This window comes from Arachis ipaensis, chromosome B6 (assembly GCF_059453495.1).
Source record: "Arachis ipaensis isolate K30076 ecotype BB chromosome B6, ASM5945349v1, whole genome shotgun sequence".
In the NCBI taxonomy this organism is placed as follows: Eukaryota; Viridiplantae; Streptophyta; class Magnoliopsida; order Fabales; family Fabaceae; genus Arachis; species Arachis ipaensis.
In genome coordinates this window covers 44,468,913-44,478,970 of record NC_142441.1, presented here as the reverse complement: position 1 = coordinate 44,478,970, position 10,058 = coordinate 44,468,913, and the positions used below count along the sequence as shown (strand labels likewise).

At 30.0% G+C, this 10,058-nt stretch overlaps 1 pseudogene; it reads left to right on the top strand.

Moving 5' to 3' along the window:
• Positions 1-7,545: 7,545 nt before the first annotated feature.
• LOC148555361 (uncharacterized) lies at positions 7,546-10,058 on the top strand (annotated as a pseudogene).

The window sequence follows — 10,058 nt, the reverse complement described above, 5'->3', positions numbered from 1 at the left end:
ACTCAACTTCGTGGTAAACACTAAACACCAATGCAAATATAAATCTGCTAGCAGAAAGATACATCATACATGAATAGTATCTAATCGGTAACCAATTTAATCAACTCTACATCTTATTCAATTTAGTGAAGCCCTTTGCTAATTAAGTAATCACCATGCACTCCAACTAAAATTCTAAGTTAGTACTAGATCTATATAGAAAATACACAAATAAAACAAATCATATATATAAAACAAGATTTTCATAAAAAAGAACAACATTACCTGATATAAACCCTTCAAACAGGCATAACACAAAACAGGGCTAGAACAGCAGTACCACAGCTCCGACCACACTATTACACTGGTGTGTGTAATAAGGGGATAGATCAGTAGCATTTGTTTTGATGGCTCGTGATGAGGTGGAATTTACCTACGGCCAGGACGTCGGTAGTAAGAGAAGACGTTAAATTTTTTTCAGGAATTACATTTACCGACAGTCATTCGTCGGTAACTTTTCGCGCCACCTTGATGTTATTTGGCGCAAGCCTATATTATCGACGTTTACTGTTACAACAACCTAGTTGTTTATAATTTCTTAAATTAATTCATGGATCATTGATGGTTTGTTCGCGAAAAATTACATGTAGCATTATCAATTAAACAATAATTTTAATAATGATTACTAATAGTCTGGACATCAATAATTTTGATTGAAAAAAATTATTTTTTAAATAATAATATGGTTATTAATTATCGACAACTAGATCGTCAGTAAGTTAATCTAAATTTATTTCGCCAACATTTCAAATTTCGTACGTGATTCATTATTATCGACAGCCTGAGTCTATTAAAACGCCTCGTTTTACAACATGTATTCATTATTACCAACAATCGAATTTAATACGGTGGGGCCTCCCTCTCCCTCTCATTTCACAACTCTCTCTATAAACACTCTCCTTCGCCAGAACTACTCTCTAACATTTCTCCGTCGTCGGAGCTCAAGATTACGATATCGCCATTGTATTCTTGGTGAGTTTCTCTTCAATTTAATAAGTTTAGTTTTTTCGATTTGTTGTTTTTCTAATTGTTTTGCGTGCCATTAGTTTTTAACTCTATGTTTGGACCCAATTGAATTGTGATTTGTTGCAAGTTTTAAGTGACATTTGAAGGGCGAGCTTGTTATTGGAGTGGGGATTGTTCTTTTTTTTTGACGGCCTCAGTGGATTAATTTGCCCAATTAGGTTGATCTTCATCGCAATTTATTATGTTTAAATTGTGATTAAATCTTATCTACTTAATATACTAAAACTTGGTTTTCTCCCGGCTAATGGAAGTGAGGTGTCGATTCCTCATGAATCCATTTTTCCTCCAAAATGAATGCATTTTAATGAATAATGCATAATTATACTAATTTAGAAAAATATCTTTCTTATAACTATATAAAATCAATATTTAATACATTATTAAACTACTTATTAATTATCAATCGAAAATATTTTTAATCATTTTAATAATAATAATAATAATAATAATAATAATAATAATAATAATAATCTACTTCTACTTAATCTATCTACTTAATATACTAAAATTGGGTTTTTTCGAAACTAATGAAAGTAAGGTGTCGATTCCTCATTAATCAATTTTTTCGCCAAAATGAATGCACTATTTTCTTTTCTAAGTTTATTTTATAAAAATATCTCTATTATAATTATACTATAATTAGAATTTAAGTAATAATGTATAATTATACTAATTTATAAAAATATCTTTATTATAGTTATATAAAATCAATATTTAAGGCATTATTAAACTACTTATCAATTATCAATCGAAAATATTTTTAATCATTTTAATAATAATAATAATAATAATAATAATAATAATAATAATAATAATAATAATAATAATAATAATAATAATAATAATAATAATAATAATAATAATAATATGATAATTATATGATAATGGCACCGGTTATTAATAACCAATTTATATTTCTCTAAATAAATTTATTTTAAAAAATATCTTTATTATAATTATATTACAATATTATAATTAATATTTAATAAATAATGCATAATTATACTAATTTAAAAAAATATCTTTATTCTCTATCTATTCTATTTATTCTATTATATAAAAATAAGTTTTTTGCACCTAATAATGGAACTGATGTGGCATGCTCTTAAGGTGTTTCTTGATTTATTTCATTTAATTCGTTAAAGTAAATCAATTATAATTAATTATATCAATTAATTAATTTGATTAGACATTAAAATCTCACCATTTATTATAATTTATATGAATTGATTAATTATAATTAATTATATCAATTAATTAATTTGGTTAATTATATTAATTATTTGATTTGATTGGAGTAAATATCAAATTATTTAATAGAATAATTAATTTAATTAGTTTATTTTTTTCAATAAAATCTATTTATACAAGATCAAATATTTTTTACTCATTCACTCTCTTAGTCTCTTTTCTCTCTCTCTCTCTCTCCCCCTCCCTCCCTCCCTCCCTCTTTCTCTCTCTGTCTCTCACGTTTAAGGTACAATTTTTATAACTTATTTAATTTTTGTTTCTTTTATCTTTATTTATACATTTTATTTTTTTATTTTTTGAAAATTTTTGTTTATTTTAATTGCTTATTATTAGGGACATATTTTTTTTCTTTTATCTTCTGATTAACAAAAAAGATGTGTCATCTTTACATTGTTTTTAAATAATTTTACTATAATTTTATTTTGTAATATTCTATTTTGTCATGTGTGCTTCAATTCATATACATACATACATATATATATATATATATATTTTGTCTTTTTTTTTGTGATTCACAATTAATATATACATTGTTCGTGTATGTAGTTTATATGTTAATAATACTTTTATTGATTCTCTTTATTATTATGTTTTTTGTGTCTCTTTGTTACTCTTTATTTTAGTTATATTCATTGATTTTTTTGTATTGATACACTTTTTATTTAAAATATCGTGACAATTTAGAGTGTATGTTATGACCCATGTGATATTTGTTAATTTGGTGTATCTTTTTAGATGGTTTATGTTATAATGTGTTTAAGGAATTGACTTAAAAAATTATAATATGATATATAAATTTATAATATGATTTATAGTATGCTAAAATATTAGGACATTATAATATAGATAATTTTTTATTTGTCCATTAGATTCAACTATATAGAATCTTGAAAATTATGCAATTACGTAATTAGTTATTTTTTTCATATAATTATTATATTGATCATTTACATTAGTGAGACTATTTTTATTATTAATATTTATAAATATGCTATTATTTGTATAATTGATTGAATCCTCTTATTCATTTAAATTTAATTCTATTAAATTAATTATTCAAGATGCCATCGCTATTTCTATTTTTAAAAATTTTTCTAATATTATTTAACAATTATAATAACATAATAACAATTAGAAAAGATAGAACAAACAATTTTTAAACGTAAAAATAGGGTAAAAAGAATAAATTTATTTAATAATTTTTTCAGGATATATATGTTTTTTTATAGATAATTATTGTAAGGCATGAAAAATTATTAAATTCTAACAATAATTATTAAGGATAAATGATTATTATAATTAAAAATAATGTCAATTTAAATGATATACAAATAAATCATGCCAATCATAACAACTTAAAATGGTTACTTTTAAAAGAATATAGTTTATGATATTTAATTTTTTACTATTTATTAAAAAAAAGCATAATTACTTAACGATATTTATTTTTTAAATCCACGATGTATGCAATTTTACTCTTTTTTTTAACAAAATTTTACTCATAATGGTAATTCTTCTAATGGTGTAAATGCGGATAATTATATTTTTATTAATTTTTGATATAATCGATATATTATTAATAATGAATAGTAATTAACCCCTCATATTTTTAATCAAAGTATTTTGCCGATAGTTTCTATTTATAGATATTAATGGATGGTTGTTTCTTTAAAAATAAAATGTATTATAATTTTAGGTTATTTTATAATTAACAATAATACTTGATTATTTCTTTAAAAATAAATTGCATTATGATTTTAGGTTATTTCACAATACTAATTAATGTTCATAATATTGAATTACTCTAAATTTTTTTTATTTTCTATCGTTAGTAGTTAATCCCAAATTAAAAAGATTAAGTGAATTCACTACAAGAAAAAGCGTGTTTTTCGATGCCAAAAACCGACGGCTATTTCTGCCGTCGATAATTTTCAACGGCCTGCTATCGATATTACTAAAAAAATAATTAAAAATAAAAATATTAAAATCGACAGCCTAGTCGTCGGTATTTTTATAATGCATTAATTTGTTTCCCTATTATCGTTATATTATAGGCGAACCAGAAGTCGAAAATAAAATCGACGAATATGGCGTCTATTTTATTATTTTAAATATCGGCAATTTTGCCGTCGATAAATTTGAACGGTCTAGATTACTTTCTAAAATGGAATGAACGGTCTAAATTTAATCTATATAATAGACGCTATATGTGTTGTTTTTTTATATTAAAATCGATGAATATGGCGTCTATTTTATTATTTAAAATATCGACACCTTTGCCGTCGATAAATTTGAACGGTCTTGATTGCCTTCTAAAATGGAATGAACGATATAAATTTAATCTATAAAATAGACACTATATGTGTTGTTTTTTTTTAATTAAAATCGACAAATATGCCGTCGATTTTTATCACTAAAAACACATGTTCTCGCGTCAACTCCCGCTTCCAAAGTTCAGAAATGCAAACTTCCCCAAATTCAAGCTAGGTATTCTTTGGTTGACTTCGCTAGGTATTCTTCAAGCTAGGTATCCTTTGGTTGACTTCGCTTTCTCTTCACCACCGCCTCCGTCCGACACCACCACCGGCGACCACCATCGCCTACCCTCTCTCTCTTCCTTCTTCTCTTTCTTCCCCATTTCTCCATTTCTTCGTTCTTGCGTGCGACACCCCTGTTCGTGGAGTCACCCTCTGTCCGCGTCTTCAAGCACCGACAAGCAACCACCAGCGACGACGACCTTCTGTGCCACTGCAACATCACCACCACCCCACCGCCTCTCCGTTCTTCTTCCTCCTTTCATCAATGCAGGTTCCCTTCCCCTGTTCCCTGTCTTTTTTTTCTTTATTTTCACTACTTTTTAATTCTATTTTTAGAAAATTTGGTTAGGCTTAAGTTTGTTAAAACTTGTGTTTCTGGAATGAAATTGTTGTTGGCTGTATCTTTCTGAAATTACTGGGTTGAATGCTGCTTAGATTGAACTGAAATTTACTGTTTTGAACTCTGCACACCACATGTTCAGAGAAATGCCTGAATGGAATTTTTTATTTAATTTCTATGTCTGATCAGCATAGGCTTTACATTATGGAACACTTAGCTTAATTAAAGTGTCAAGATAATTATTATTTTGACATTAACTAATATGCTACACAATCTCTTACGAAAGCTTATTTTGCCACACAGCACACTACACTACAACTACTACTTTCCGCAGAATAGAAAAGTACATAATGTAAAAGCCTCTTGCTAACTACTACTTTCAGGTTGATTTCTCTCCCTTTAAGTCTTCAAGTTTAATTAGCTGATGGTGTCTTGCTTGAGTTGTAAGAATTAAAGTTTAATTTGCCAAAGTTTCTTTGATATGCACGTTAGCAATATTTTAATGACTTAAAGGGAATGGAAACCGACAAACAGTGCTACTGCTGCTTTGCAAAAACAAAAAGTGATACTGCTAATGCTAACTTCACAACTTCCTCGTGACTGGATCAGCATTACTCAACGTCACAGCATTACTATTTATTTGTTAAGTAGTAGTGAGTGTGGTAGCTAATAGGATAACTAGCAATAATGAAGTAAAGACAAAAAGAGGTTTCACTACTTATATTCACTACTAATAGGATAGCTAATAGGATATCTAGCAATATACTTATGTGATTTCTGATTCTCTCTTTTCTTTTTTTCTAAATAAAAATAGTATTCATATTGTTATAATAATAAAAATGAATATTTCAGTGCATGCCCATTGCTATTGCTATTGCCATTGCCATATTTTAAAAAAAAGTAGTTCTTAGTCTCAGGCCTTCCTTTTTGGTTTTGCTTCTATTCTTTGAACTTCATTTGCTTTACCCTTCCTTTCTTTTCCAATTGTTTCTCCTTTATTTTATTTCTGACATGCTTTCTATTGTGTGCCCATATAGGTCAACACCATGCATTCACAAGGTAAGAGAGATTATTTGACAGGGGACCTTGACATAATTTCATTTATATTACCTCTTCCCACATTAGATTCACCCTATCCACCTTTTCATATCCATCTCTAGATTTAATTTTATTTGAATCAAGATAACATACTTTTAAGACACATTAAAATGGCAATACCTTATATATTTTTCATGGTATTATTGAAACTAACTATGCCTAGTTTCAAATGGCAATACCTTATAGTTTATATAGTATTTAAGACACATTAAAATTAAAATGAGCTATTGTACCTTATCAAATTTTGGAATTAGTTTCCTTAGACTTGTAAGCTGTGCATTGATCTGGTCACTGCGCCGCTTCTCGGCCTGGCTGTGGCTCTTGGAAGCACTAGCAGCTCTGTCTCCGGCCACCATTTCGACCGGTGCCGGCCATGAATGAAAACTATTATTCTTATCATTATGATCATGACATTGTGGTTAGAATTGTGAAACCATTTTGCAGCTTCAAGTTCATGCCATCTTTTTATTTTGTTGTTGACTCTTCCTTTATTTGTTTGGATTAACTTCCCCAACACCGTTTATGGTTATCAAAACAACTTTTAATTTTCTCATAAATTATTGTTATTTTCTTTTAAATGAATACTTTATAATTATAAAATTTATTTTAACGTGACTTCCATTTTTTCTCAAACATGACATTAGAAAGTATTAATATGGATAACTATTTCAGAAAAATCAGATAATAATGAGGTAGCTAATTATATGATGTATAATTTTTATATTTTTGGATTTGAGAGTTTTGTTCGGCTGACTAAGTTTCATTGTCCGTCCAAATTAATCTTTGGCCAGTTTATTCCAATGGAAATACTAGTGTTCGGCTGACTAATTTTTTAGAAGACTATTAAGTATTGTTTTTAGTGTTGATGTGCCTATATATATTTTTTGGCAGGGTTGACATAGTCACAAGTATTATCAAAGTTCTAGTGGCATCCATTTACACTATCACAAGTATTGGTAGAGTTTAAGACTCCCGAAAAAGCTATTCAAGGTTTAACCTTCTACTTTTTTGTTTATTTATTATCTCTGTTAAACTATTGAGCTTTATTTTATCTTTATCTTTATTATCTCTGTTAAATTATTATGCATGCTTATCTATACTTACTTATGTATGCTTGTTTGTGTAAACCATTCATGGTGAAAGTATAAATTATATTGATGATAAGATTTTTATTTGTTGTGGTTTCTCGTTGAATAAAAAAATTAAAAAGTGAATATTATCCCTTTGATATGTAGGAAATTAAATTCATTAATAATGGAAAACTAGAACCGAAGTTGGATGTATGATAGAACGTATGATCAGAGGCGGGTCTTAAACCCAGTTTTATTAAAGGGGTAAATGAATTTGTGGATGTGTGTACTAGAACTCATGAATTTCTCAGAGGAGGTTTAGTTAGGTGTCCTTGTGCCAGATGTCAATGTGGGACGTTTAAACAGCTGATTGACATTAAGATTGATCTATATACTCATGGGTTTAAACCTAATTATTGGGTTTGGACAGAACATGGAGAAGAGATACCCACAGAGAATCAGATTAGGATAGAAGAAGATATTGAAAGTAGCTCTGAATTAGGTGGTGTTACATGGAAAGAAAATTTTGATCGTTATCATTAGATGGTTGTTGATGCTTTGCAACATGAGTTTCACATGTACATGCAACCAACAGTGGAGGAACCAAATCGAGATGCTAAGAGATTTTATGACCTCTTAGATTTAGTTAGTAAACCCTTGTGGAAAAATTGTATCCATTCACGATTGTCACTTGCTAGTAGGATGTTGAGTATAAAATCAGAGGGAAACCAATCCCAGGGATCTTTTGACCAGTGGGCAACTTTGTTTAGAGAAATGCAAACAACTCCAAATGAAATTCCTGCTAATTACTATGAAGCTAAGAAAATTGTTTCCCAACTTGGGTTTAAGGAGGTTAAGATAGATTGTTGTGTCAATGGTTGTATGATATATTACAAAGAGGACAAAGATCTTAGACAATGTAAATTTTGTGGGGAGCAGAGATTTAAGCCTAGGAAGGGAAAAAATAAAGAGGTGCCATATAAAAGAATGCATTATTTGCCATTGATTCCAAGGCTACAAAGGTTGTATGAATCAATGAGTACTGCCCCTCATATGTTGTGGCATCACCAAAATCACAGAAATGATGACGTGATGACACATCCTTCCCATGGTGAAGCATGGAAACATTTTGATACCAAGAATCCTCATTTTGCAAGAGAACCGCGTAATGTTAGACTTGGACTTTGTTCTGATGGATTTTCTCCTAATGTTCATTTTAGCACACCGTACTCTTATTGGCCTGTTATAGTTACCCCTTATAACCTTCCACCTCATATGTGTATGAAAGACCCTTTTTTGTTCCTAATGTGCATCATACCCGGAAAAGAAAATCCCAAAGCAAAAATTGATTTTTATCTTCAACCATTGATAGATGAACTTAAAGAGTTATGGGATGAAGGCGTCCTAACATATGACATTCATAGCAAGAGAAATTTTTAGTTAAAGGCTGCATTAATATGGACAATTAATGATTTTCCTGCTTATGGAATGTTGTCTGGTTGGAGTACGGGGCGAAGATTAGCGTGTCCAGTATGCATGGAGGATACCAAGGCCTTTTGGTTAGATTATGGCGGAAAGAATTCGTGGTTTGACTGTCACAGGAGATATTTACCTGAAGGTCATCCTTATAGGCGTAATAAAGTTGGTTTTAGGAAGAATGTTGAGGAGGATGAAGAACTTCCTATTAGGCTTAGTGGCGAACAGGTCTGGGAAAAAGTTAGACACAATCCTAAAATAGTTGACACATGAGGACAAGTGAGATTGAGCGGATATGGGGTGGAACACAATTGGAACAAAAGGAGTACATTTTGAGATCTCCCATATTGGAAAGATCATTTGGTTCGTCATTGTTTGGATATAATGCATATTGAGAAGAATGTTTTTAGTAATATAATGAATACCGTTATGGATACTGAAAGAACAAAAGACAATGAAAAGGCAAGGTTAGACATGGCTGTGCTTTGTAAGCGACCAGATTTGAATTTGGTGCAGGTACGCGAAGGTCATTGGGCAAAGCCTAAGGGCAACTATGTCTTGACACTCCAACAACAAAAAAATGTTTGTAAATGGGTACAAGAGTTGAAAATGCCAGATGGATATGTTTCAAATTTACAAAGGTGTGTCGATGTCAAAGGAGGAAAATTGTTTGGGATGAAAACTCATGATTGTCATGTATTTATGGAGTGTTTGCTTCCGTTAGCCTTCAAAGAGTTGCCAGACCACGTGTGGAAACCGTTAACCGAAATAAGTCAATATTTTAGGGACCTTTGTTCATCTACTCTTTGGGTTAGCGATCTTGTACAAATGGAAGCTAATATTCCTGTTATTTTGTGCAAGTTAGAAAGAATTTTTCCACCTGCCTTTTTTGACGTAATGGAGCATCTACCAGTTCACTTGGCATATGAGGCACGTGTTTGTGGACCAGCTCAGTATAGGTGGATGTATTCATTTGAGCGTGAAATAGGCACGTATAAGAGATCAGTGAAGAATCGGGCTAGAGTAGAGGGTTCAATTTGTCAAGCATACCTAGCTAGAGAGACATCAAGTTATTGTTCTTATTACTTTGAGCCACATGTCATGTATAAGAGAACAAGGCCGAATTGGAATGATGATGGTGGTGTAAGTTCATTTGAGCCTACCCTTTCTATTTTTGATCAACTGGGTATTGCTGGGGGAGCCAATAAAGACAGATGGTAA